Below are 13,020 nucleotides of genomic sequence, written 5' to 3' on the forward strand. Positions count from 1 at the left end.
AACCTTGCAAATCTAAATATAACAAGGCTACTTATTGCCCTGGCTTGTGCACCCAGCTTCTTCTCAGACATAGCTTTTTGAATCCTGTGATTTTGGTTGGGGAGGACAGAAGATACTAGAAAAAATGTCCTTGCAGTTTTAAATCCAACATTGCTTTTTTGAGATCTTTTTTCAGTTACTATTTCACTGAGTATTCATTGCAAAGAAAAGTAAGTTCTATCTCTAAAGCAAAAAGTTTAAGGCACTTCTGAGCTATTACTTTGCAAATAGTATGGCAAATGAGAAAAGGCCAATTTACTACAGCCATTCAATAAGCCTGATACTGTAACACCTTCTCAATCATCCTGTCTTAGTGTGAATTTACTTTTTGTAACTCAGTTTTTTTAATTGTTAGAAAACAAGATGTTGTAGTTACTTAGCCAGACCATAAGCTTTTCAGCCTACCATACAGCATAGATAATCTGATGTTTATATGAAGAAATATTAAGAAGTTAAATAGAAACTTACATTTAAAAGCATCAGATTGCCATCTTACAGAAAAAGACAAGTAATTCTTTCGTGACTGCTAGACTATAGTGCCTTGTCAGATAATCGGGTCTTTGTCCACAACAGTGCTGAGATTAAGGCATGAATTTAATTTTCTGGATTTTGATCTCTGTCCTTTTCCCAAGTTTCTGAAGGAACACAAAACACATGCCAAAATGCTATAAACATTCTAATTCCTAAATTAATAATGATGTTTAGAGGTGTCAGATGCCAGTATATCGCTGTCCAAATAAATTGTAAAAATGTGGTGCTGTGGCTTAGCTCTTCACTTCTTCCTGAATAAATGCTGTTTACACAATTTGTACACATGGGTTTTTATTATCTGAAGCAAAGCAGTGACTTTCTCATTTCCAACAGGACTTATAATAAGCAGTGAAGCTTTGCCACACTTTTTTTCCCAGTGCAAAATGTTGAATTTCGAATGTTGAAAACTGATTTATTTAAGAGCTGTAAAATACAATTCCAACAGATTCAGCAAGATATATTCTACAATAGAACTGAGCCATTCCAAAATTTTAAATATAATGGGAAATCCATAAAGCAGACTTCAAATGCAAATTAATTACATGCACTATAAAGCATGTATACACGCAAACATAATCCATTTACATGAAAATGGAAAAGCTGCATGCAAAAATTTGTTGTTGCTCGCAGTGTGAAAATAAATGGCCTGTGTTATAACAACTGCAAAAACAGTATCTGATTTTCACAGTTTGGGTATTACTTATTCTGATAATTTATTTGACAGACATTGTGACACTATCTTAATAGATGGGAAAGTAACACATATATGTACTATTAATGCTACTGAGAGTTGTCTGCTTCAGCATTTTAGTTCTCAATCAATAAGAGAATAAAAACTGTTGTTGGAGGAGAAAACAGAAAGCCTGAGGAAAATAATTAACGATTTTCTTTTTTGTTATCTGCATGATTTTCACAGGGCCAGCATCAAATGTCTAGTGATGCTTGAGAGATAAAGGAAAGTAGCAAAAAAAAAAAAAAAAAAGTGTTGAAAGCAGTACTAATTAATTTGAGGTCATATTCAGGCAATTACTGACCCAACCTATAATTCCATCCACTTGTCTAATAGGGATTGTCCTTTCTGGAAAGGGTATTCTGAGTACAGAGAGGACAATAAACAGTACCAGGGACAACGTTTTCTGATCCAAAACCAGACCAAGAACATGTCCTTAACATTGATTTGTAGAAGACATGCGATATGGTACTTCTGTCTGGCTTCTTTGTGAGGGTGTTTGTAGACAAGCTGCTTGCCCTGTGAAGTCCTAGACCAAATCACAATATGCAAACCCCAAACTTACTCAGTTTCACTTGTGTTAAAGATCACATTTTTACTGTATTCATCAGAGATGCTGGAGCTGTCTCAAGAGGGGAAATTGTGAAAGCAGAGCACGGTATCCTTATTAGGGCTCTCACCTTTAAAATTGAGTGTGAATCCACACACCTTTTGCATCTTTCATTTTGTTTTCTTTTTGCCCAAGGTGCTTTACTGACTGAACTTTGTAATGACTATAGCTGGTTGACTCTTAACTAACAGGACCATCTTAGTGTTTAGAACTGAGGTGATATTGCTCTTCCCAGACATGAAAAGGAACCATATGTACCATCTATTCTGCAGTGGTAAGACTCTGATAACTTGTATAAACAAAAATATAAAAACATAGCCTTACAATTGCTATGTAATTGTGTAACATCTATTATTATCTGTATTATCAAAGTACTCTAGCTCACCATGATGCTCCCACTAACATTGTCTGGAATTTTGTCATTTACTTCAGAGACAGGAAGTTCTTGTCCTTAGAGTGTCTGTGTGTCTGACATTTTTCTAGCATTGGAAAAAATACTCTGCAAATGGTTGAGAATATTTACAAATATTGGGGAAAGGGCAGTGAAGTTATTTTCCATTTTCTCATTATGTTCATCTCTTCTTTTCTAACTACTGCTACATATTTCTAGTTGTCTTTATGCATCCTGTAGTTGTGCACTGTTGTATTTATGGATGGTACTTTCTGTCTCTGATTGGTTGCCTTGTTGATCGGGTCCCTGCAACTGTGGTTAGTAATGTGTGAATTTATGCAAGATACATGTGGGCGGCACATTTGCATTGTTTCCAGCTATATTGTTTTCTTCAAAAGTGGGGTTGTCATTTTCATGAATTGTTACAAGCACTTGAGACTCTCTTCTCCACAAATACCACGTTGATTGCGTAAGATTTTCTTTCTGGTGTTTGACACAAGTGTGGTACTTAAGAAAAAACTAGCATAAGCTAGTTACCTATTATATTCTTCTCTTGGATGGAGGAGATGAGTGTCAACATACAACAGAAGGTGGGGAAAGATTGGCGCTTTTTTAACCTAGTGTCGAGGTACATTTTTTCCCCAGGACACTGGTGTTGAAGTAAATTGTGTGCTATTGCACACCAGTTTGTCTTCTCATTGAGTTCTCTGTTTCCAATAGAGGTGGCTGTTCCCTTCTTGCTGTGTGACTTCTGGGGCTACATCAACTTCCACACTTACCACCGATACACTGCCGGGAGAGCATAGCCCCAGCATCTTTTTTTCTTCTTCCAGGGTATATGCAGGACTGATACACCATATGCTTTCTTATCAGGTGGAATGTATTTAATGTTCTTATAGTGAGAGTACCTGACTCTGCAAATACTGATACTGTCACGTTTTGTGATACCTGGTCGATTTTTTAGAGCTATCAAGTATTTCCAGCATAGACTAGCTTCAGGAAAGCTTCCATATTTGTCTACTACTTCCCTAATGTGGTTCTTTAGCTGCAGGCACTTCTTAATTGGTTTGGTTTCGTAAGTGAATTGTCTTGTGATGTTACAGGACCAGTGCTACAGAATTAATCTTTTTAAAACCAAATGGCACATATTCAGATTATGAATGACTGCGAGTCTCCTGGAACTCTTGTGAATGTATATGGAGAAAGGAGATCTGACTGGGATTTAAATAGTTGTGGGTATAGATCAGCCCATACTGTACAATTTGGGCCCATACTGTATTGTATCAAGTGTCTGTCTATTCTACCATTTCATGTTTCACTGCTACTCAAGATGAACTTAACCTATTATGACCACAATTTTTTCAACCACTTCACAGTCATTAAGTTTTACTACAGTTCTACAAGCTAGTGTAACCAGTCCCTAGCTGAAACTTAACAAAACTAACCTAGACATGCAAAGATATTGAGGCTTCATAATTTACTGTTTATATGCTACTGACACATCAAAGCAGCAGTACAGCTTTTAACTACTTTTCAAGCGTTTTTCTCAGATTGTAAGTGTATCTTAGCTGGACATATGTAAATTGTCTACTGTATTTCTTAACAGCTAATGAGCTATTGAGAGCTCCAGTCTACTCTCAGGCAGATTCCTTATTGAATCAAGCAAAACATGATTCCAAACACACAACTGCAAATGCCTGAACTGAATACTATCTACATAAAATGCAGCATTTTAGGACTTTCCAAAGTTTTGTTTGTGTCCTCTTTTTAGGTTCAAATCTCTGAAGCAGGGACTTAAATCCCAGTATCCCAGCATCTATCAAGTTACATGCTGTTCTTACAGAGGTCTTCCTCAGATTCTATTCCTCTTAAATTAAATAAAAATAACAGGAACTGTGATATTAACTTAGGTTGTGTCTCACATTCCAAGAAAGTTTACGAGTAAAATGTACTTCTCTGTATATACGTAGTCCTCGAACACTGAAAACTAGCAGTGTCATCAGTGCATTACATCACTACTGAATACCTGTAGTAGACACCAGAGGTGACCCCCAGCACTCATCAGCATCAAAAGATGTTCATTATACAAAATAGAATCATAGTTTACAAATGCCAAGTAAAATCAGATGCCAATGAAAAACTTCTTGAAAGCATCAGTGGTGTACTTCACTTACATGGAAACTAAGCGACAGGAAATGTTGTGATCATTAAAGACATCATGACACTGATAATTTTAACCTGTATTTGTTGAATGATTGATTCAGTCGCTCCTCAGCAGAAGGGCTTCCTTCCTGGTCACTCATCTGACAGGTTTCATGTGGCTCCATCTCTGATACAGCCCTCAGTTTTGTTTGCTCTGATAACGCTGGGAAACATCTATGCAGACGGTCTGGATAACAATAAAGAAATTTCTCTAATAGCTGATACATAGTTCAAAATAACACCTACAGCTTGATGTAATTCTCTCTGTGATGTTGCATTTGTGTAAGTGGCTCTTTTAGGTAAACATAATTTCTTTTGACCTTTTATAGATAAAGTTGTTTCCATATTCATATTTCCAATAGACTTGAGAGGTACAGGTCAGACAATTTATAGGAATTTTGGAAATAAACCTGAAATTCTTATTCCATATAAACTCCTGCCTGGCCAATGAAGAATTGATTTCCTACTGTACAATATGGACAAGTAACAACCAAATGTTTCTCCACATGGAGTCACTAGGAGCTTTGCTTTATGCTATAATGAGAATTTTATAAGAGAAGAGTAGAAGAATCAAGTCACTTGTGTCTTGAAGAATACTGTTATAACACCCCTTAAATTACTGTGGGTGTAATTCTTTGAAATAATGATATGGAAGGGTTCAAAACGGTGTTAAATCAACTGTGTGCAAGTGACAGTACATCATTCACTGGCCACACTTCACTAGCACAGTTTACAGTTTTTGCAGTGAACTACATTAGTCCAGGGACCAAGTGGCCTCTTGGAACCCTGCCGCATTTCCAGTACCTGTCAAATGGTTCTTTCTGTAAGGCATGAAGACAACGGAAACACATTAAAATACCCATATCTGCCAACATGGGCAGGTCCAGAAAACAGAAATTGGCCCCTGCTGTACATGCAGTTGATCAATAACAGGGATTGATTCTATTCTGTGTGCTCAGTCAGCCTGCCATAAAGAGTCTCTTTAACAAGTACAGTGGACGGGATGGCACACAACTGCTATGTTAGCTGGGGTGTTGAAGCCACATAGCACAGGCATAGCAACTTCTCATCATTCATCTAGATAGTATTCCTTCCATTTTGATTCCTTTGTCCTATCAATCAGCTTTTATAGAGTGGAGAAGAATATTCTTTTAATGGAAATAATAAACAATGCTCTTTTTCATCATACCTTTCTGTGTACCTTGTAACAGGGTTTATCGAAATCAATCTATAAAAATCCACAATGCATGAAAATCCACAGTGCATAATCCATTTAACTGAATCTGCAACATATGAGTGCGTGAATTTAATCAGATTATGTGCATGAACTAATGTGAATATATAGCATGTGTTTTTCTTTCCCTGCTATCTAGTAGATTATTATTAGCAATAACGGATTCTAAAACTAGCTTTGCACATTTGATGTATGCTACTGGGGGAGGGGAAGGAGGAAAGAGTGTAATAGTGGCTGAGCTGAGGCGGCCCGAGGCATTTTTCTGCCTACACGAGGCACAGACAGACAGAATGGATTGGGGACGCTGTTCCAACAGTATCCTTTACTCTTTTGGAAATGTGCAGCAATGGCTTTCTCCTTTTTTTCTCAGTATCTACTATGATGTTGTCAGGGAGACAGAGTCCTTGACTTGCACCCAGCTGCCGAGGCCATCACCCGTTGTAACAATACTACCCCCCAAACCTTGTACCCACCGGAAGATTTAAGTCTGTTCTGTGACAGGCCCCTGCATGAAATGTTTAGGTGGTATAGAATAAAAATCTCCCTGCACCGTCTCTGCAGTTAATTCAGAGGAAGCCAAAACTTCACTCCAAAATGTGTATTCTGAAAGACCTGGCTTTATAATGTATTTATAATCAATTTCATTTATATTTGTATGCTTTTTTAAAAAAAAAAATGATAGTGTAAAGAGGCCCTAAGTAGCCTTTTCATAACATGGTTGTCCATGAAGTACATTCTACATGCATTAAAATCCACAATAACATTTGTGAACCTCCTTTGATTTTCTTGTAACTGCCATAAAACCGGACTGTAAATTGATCTTGAAAAGATACATTAAACGGGCATCTGTTCATAAGTAAATTAGGGTAAAATATCTGTTGCCTTCTTGAGTAATTGGCTCTCTTAACTGTCAATTTTAAAAGTAATCAGGTTTTCAAGAGAGGACACCAACTACAGCTATTTTAAAGGTCAAAATTGGTTTTTATTTTAATTTTTTTTATTTAATGTATTAAAATTCTTACAGTACTCAGACTTACTGGTTTTTATTTATAAATAGTTGTAATACTAAGGTGTTTAAACCTGTTACTGAATGGATTGGTAAAAGACATGACTATTTTAATTAAATCCTAAAAGGACATTCTGTATATAACCTTTCAGCACAACCCTGCAGTCATTGCTGAGAAAACTCTAGCTGACTTGAAAGACTCAAATTTGGAATATAACAGACACAAAAAATAAAAATAGGTCACTACGATATAATTGTAAACACTCTGCACGTATTTTTTCACATTATCTTTGCTAATATCTAGTAAAACATTGTTTCTCAAATAGGTATGAATAGTGCCTGATGACCAAATAACATTTTGATTAACTTCAATTGTATCGTTGATATTTAGTAATGCAATCTTTTTCATGCAGTTGTTTACAGACAGGTATAGTAAATAATGTGACTTAGAAGAAAAATGTGAAAAGGATCACTCAGGCACTATGACAACAGAACTTCTCCATCTATTTTTAAATATTTCAGAAATGGGAAGGAAAGTAAAAGATCAGTGTTACATGTCTGAGCTAAGTATTATCAGTAGTACTTAGGAATCCTTTTCCCTATCCTGACTCTTATTCAGTAGTAGCAGCAACGTTAATATACAGTATTTTGCTATCAATTTAAATGTTCAAAGTATAACAATAACATATATTTTTAAAATAATTTTTCCTTCCTGTTATTTTCTCTTGTATAATAAAGAACCATAAAGATGGCAAATACTCTCTCTTGTTTAGTGTAAGAGAGAAAGTAAACACTAATTATAGCAAATAACTATTAGTGTCAAAGGATTCCAAGACATTACCAATATACACTTAAGCATTTCAGAGCAGACAGTGACCTTACCTTCATAGCCAAGGAGAAAGCATGCCAGTAAGTTAGGACAGACCTCCTCCAAAATGGAATAAAAAGCAGAGAAAGCACTTGGGCCTTTTAAAGAGAGTTTATCTAAAAAATATTCAGTTCTTTTCTTGTAGCTCTCCTGAGACCAAATGTCTTTGTATTCCTCCAAGGAAAAGACTCTCTTGTAAACCAAATATGACAGCACTTTGTTCACATCCAGCTCTTCCAGTATTTTCTCTCTCTGATTGCTTGGGATTTCAGAAAGCCACTTATTCCTGTTTTCATTTTCTCTTTTGGTAGGTTTTGCACAGTTATAAAACCAAGATTTGGCTGTTCTTCCAAACATTTTGATAGTTAAATAGAAAATAGAAAATTCTGCTTCTGCATTTATTGTGCAGTATTCAGTATGCAAAGTAAACATAACGTGGATGGATAGAATGCAAATACATACTGCTGTCTGTAATTATTGTAATTCTAATGCAATAAAGAAGGCCTACATACAAATTCTAAAGAAATCTAGCTCAGTGCCTGCAGCCTCCTAAGAGGATTACATTACACTAATTAGCCCTTTACAACTGTTAACAGCTTCTGAACCGTAATGATGAGACTGAAAATTGCTTAGTTACTGTTACTTTTTAATTCTGTAACTGATCTTCAAAGATATTCCTTTGCAAAAAATCATTCATTCAAGAAGACAGCTGATCAAACTGAAATAATCTGTACAAGCTAGTACAGGACATAAAATAAAGAGTCCTCTGTACCCTTTAATTTGGTATTCCTCAGAGGCCATACCCAAACCACAGTATAAATGCCCTCCACTTCTTATTCTTTCATAAAATATTAGCTTTACAATGCAATGGAATTACACATTTAGGAAGCATGTTTCTGTAAATATATTGTAATCCTATATGCAAAAGGTAAAGAAAAGGTTACAGAATAAGACCTTTTTTGTGAAGGTAAATATGTCACTGTTAAGAATAACAACATTTCTGCATGTTTAGATCTTTAAGTTGCGTCCAAGCAAAATAAAACACCATATAGCATCCATTTCACGGACCAGGTTTAACAGTGGAGATTACTGCAATCCCAGTGGAGGTGTTCTGCCACCGATAATCACTCGTTGAGGATCACACATTATATAACCTCCCTTATGCAAACGCTGCTTAATACGTGGACGTTGTGGTCTTGTTTTCATACTTTCTGTCAACATAAATTCCCTGTATAGAGAAGCTGTGAGTACTTCCTGCCTCCTCCTCCTCCTGTTTCTTAGTCTATTTTTTCTATTATTTTCATTACCTCCAACTGATGGTAACAGGCCATCCATGGCCTCACTCGTGCAGCCTTATCTGCAGTTTTCTTAAGGGTACTTTACCTGTTGTGCAGCAGACAAAAATATTTTGCCAAGCTTTTAGGAAAACAAGTTTCATATTTTTAGTCCTTATGATCTTAAGATGTAACCACTGTATCCTCCTGCCAGGCTGCTTCTGTTTCTGAAATTTCAAGCATTCATCAGTCAGCATTAAAGTTGACCACTGACCATATAATAATTCAGGAATTTTATTGTGTATGTCACCATCCAAACAATAAACTAGCCAGGCTTCACAGAATTGTTTGGAAGCATTGCCTGTCACCTTGTGGTTGCTTGTAGATACAACAAGCCTCGTATGTGACCCATTATCTGGAGTAAGGACGAGTGGAATTAAGTGTTATTTTAAGCCATATTAATGGTCCCAGTTTAGAATGTTATGGCTTATTGACCACAGCAGTGAGATTCTCGTGCTGTTTCTGTAATCATCTTGAATCTACTCAAGTAGAGCTACCTATGCGTTGCATGGCATCACACACCACAGGACAGATGACCCACTAGGGGGAAGATAGGTGGTGAAAGGCATCTGCTATCCTATTAGTCAGGTAGTACAGCTAAACAAGGGTAATATGCAGTAGGCAGAGAAAGCAGCCAGCCTATCTGAAAGGCCTGGCACATCTTCTAGGCAACCTTTAAAAGTAAGGGCTCCTTTGTAAGCCTAATTCTTAAGATTCCCTTTGATTTTTGAACCTCCATAGGGGTAGTACAAATACTACACACACCCCTTCTTTCCATATTCTCAATGACACCTCATGCGTTTTTTTTTCTCTCCAAGTTGTTTCTCTCTCGGAAGTTCTACTAATATTAATGCCGCAATATCTCAGCAGGTAAAAGATCCTGATAAAGCCTAGTGCTCCACATGTTAGACAGCATCTTACGAATCAGCTTTCTCAGCCACTAAGACTTCTGATGGTAAGTATTTTCCATTACTTCAATAAATGCTACAGCAAGCCCAAAGTTACAGGTTTGGGGTTCATAAGACAGTGCCCAAAGATGAGATACAGGGGATATAACCTCAATACATTTCTCAGAGTATAACCTCAGAATTAAATCTGTGTTTATTTTATTGTGCTGATCACACTGATTGTCATCAGTATCCTAAATGGAGGATTCATTAAATTCTGCACAGTAGTGAATTTAGAAGTTAAAAAACCAGGTAACCTGTCAGATCAATCATGAAATGAATTTTTAAAGGAAGCTATAGAGTACATCTTGTTTTTACACATGTCCACGGCAGTTCTGCCCGTGACAGCCCATCCTCAAAGAAGAGTAACCTTGCTATAATAAATGATAGACATAGGTGTTGGTAAGATGCATCTCTTCAGAAAAGTAAGGAAGAATTGGTGCAAATGAAAAACATACAAAGGTATCAATTTGCTGAGGGATATTCTCAATACACATTACATAACAAAACTAGTTTTTAAAAAAAAAATTTAAAAGTTTTGCTGGGGCAGAATTACTAAAAGAATTAACTACAAAGCTGTTTGTTAGAAAATTCTGGGCATTCATGAGAGAGAAAACAGTACTCTGCAATGAAAATGAGAAGAAAAGTTGGTATGATATGAAATGGTTAATAGAGACAGTGAATTGTACTACCCACAGTGGTCATCCAGGGTAACGGGAGACATAAATGACAGCTTGAAATTTGTGAGTATACAGCATAGGAGTGTCTTTGGGCTCCATGCACTGAATAATTTGCAGGTTTTTTTCGAAAGAGGTACAATGTTTTGAGCCAGAAATGTCCCCATTATTTTTGTTGGTAAAAGAATATATCCTCTTAATCTAAAATATGTTTTTATAAAATCTTAAAACCACAAAGAAAAATGGGTGACATCGTAGGAAACGTATCAAATTGTGGACAAATACAAAACTTCACTCTCTACCTTCTCACATACCATGTAGTTATTTCCAGTTGTGTAAGCTAGAGAATAAAATGCTAAAATTCTGATGTAGTAATTGCCGGAATTCTAATAAAAATCCACACCTTGCAAAATCTGAGTGTTGGGTAAAGGCAAAAATTTGAAAGTGTGTGTTGAGAAACTGAAAACAGAGAAGTGGATGAAAAGTATAATCAAGGGAGGAAACTAGAGAAATGGAAGATGACGAAGTATTTGAGACAAAAGGATACCTCAAAATACACGGTGGAAATAAAGGATTTGTGATGGAGAACTATTGTTTTCCCAGGGTCAAGGAACTGAGGGATTTAACTGCAATGACCCGTACATGATAGAATGCAGACTGGCTGTGCAATAGAAGATGTACAATCTTTCCAAGCTCTGGGTCCTAACTGCCTAGCAACTCAAACCTCTTCAAATGATTTACTTTGGTGCCAAGTTCCGCAATTTGTGCAAAGATGCTCTTTAGTTCAGACAGCCTAATCTCGTAAGGATTGGTGTCAAACTGGAAGCATCCACTAGAAATAAGCTCTGGCAGTGTTTATTTGACATTGTAGTGAAATAAGGATGCAGTCTGACCCGCACTTCTTGACATTGACATTGTTTCGTAATGAGAATAGCGACGGGGGCCGCAGCACAGACTGTCAGGGCCCTGGGAGCACTAACTGGCCTTAATTGCCCTGACTGACCTCACCTGGGACCTCCACCCACACCTCTGTCCATGGGCCCAGGGCTTCCATTTAAGCTTAGCCCTGGACCATAAGTCCCTGCCTGAGCTTTATCAGAGATGCGCTTGTCCCTGGCTCCTGTTGCCCTGGACTGTGACCTGTGGGCTGGCTTCCTGGTTTGACTTTGCCATGTCACCATGGACCTGCCTGGTAACTGCTGTGGCTGGCCCCAGTTGCCACCATGGGACCTGTGGATTGCTTTCCTGGCTTGACCTCAGAACTGCCTCATCACCATGAACTTTTTCTGGCAGTCTGGACTGGTGGTTGGTCCTGACTGCCCTCCGCAGGCCTGCCTGCCTTGTTTGAGTGCTGTGACACTGGGCCCTGGCTGGCCAGCCCCTGTCCTGCCAGCTGCGCTGGGGCATTGGGCTCCCTGTCCCGTGGGGTGCAGCTGGCCCCTGCGGCTCCCTGAGATGCACAATTGTTCGGCTCAACACCAGGATGTTAAAACTACTTCTTTTAAAGCGTGCGCAATGGATCTTGCGGAAAGGCAAGAAAAATGCCCTCTTTGAAACAATGTTCACGTAATCCTATCTCCCGATGGAAAACTATGCAAAAAGGTGAACCTGATGGATTATGTGGACCTGCAGAGGAGGAGGTGTAAGTGACCAGCTTGTACCAGGACGTGCAGAAGTGGCAGGGAAGGGTGGCTTGGGCTGGAGTGAGATCAACAGATCTCACTATGCTTATGTGACTCACTATTGCTTATGTGACAGTATTTTGGGGTTTAATTCCTCTGCCCAGCTTGCTTTTGCCACTTTTTATTCATTTTCCAATGTGCCTCTCTTGTCTGCAAACCTCAGTTCCCATTGTAATGCCTGGATCCAAGCTGGGTTTTGGAGGAAGTGTGGCTGTAGGCAACTCTCACAGGTGGATGTGTTTAATGGCTGGCGATCAGCGAGAAAGGACAATAAACCAGCCGTAGCTGAGTGCCGGGGCCGACAAGGCCCTGGAGCTGGGCCTCAGCAACGTGGAGGGGGGGCCACCTGTGGCCTATGCTGACAAGCGGGCTGTGGGGCTGCGTTCAGCGGCGTGCCATCCATATTTTCCGTGTTCTGACAATGTCTCTGTCTTTCCAGGGCACCTGGTAATTATCCTCCTTTTTTGTTTGAACAATCCTTTCAAGGACCAAGACATTGGTGATGTTACATGTAGGTCCTTCGAAAGTATGTACGTACTGCAATATTAAGTATTGTTTAACTGTTGCTTTTCTGGCATTTTAATAGCAAATGAGCTCCACAGATGCTAAATTGGACAGTTGGGAACATAAAGCAAACTTTGATGTGTTTTTTCCTCTCCCTATTGCAAACTACTTGTGCCTGTCATGCTCTCCACAAAATGGCATGATCAGGGTTTTGACAATTAGTGATGTGGTTCTTCACTGCAGCCCCAGTTTATTCAGCTGCTTG

This window comes from Nipponia nippon, unplaced genomic scaffold (assembly GCF_047370975.1).
Source record: "Nipponia nippon isolate SJK-2023a ecotype South Korea unplaced genomic scaffold, ASM4737097v1 scaffold_9, whole genome shotgun sequence".
NCBI classification, from domain to species: Eukaryota; Metazoa; Chordata; class Aves; order Pelecaniformes; family Threskiornithidae; genus Nipponia; species Nipponia nippon.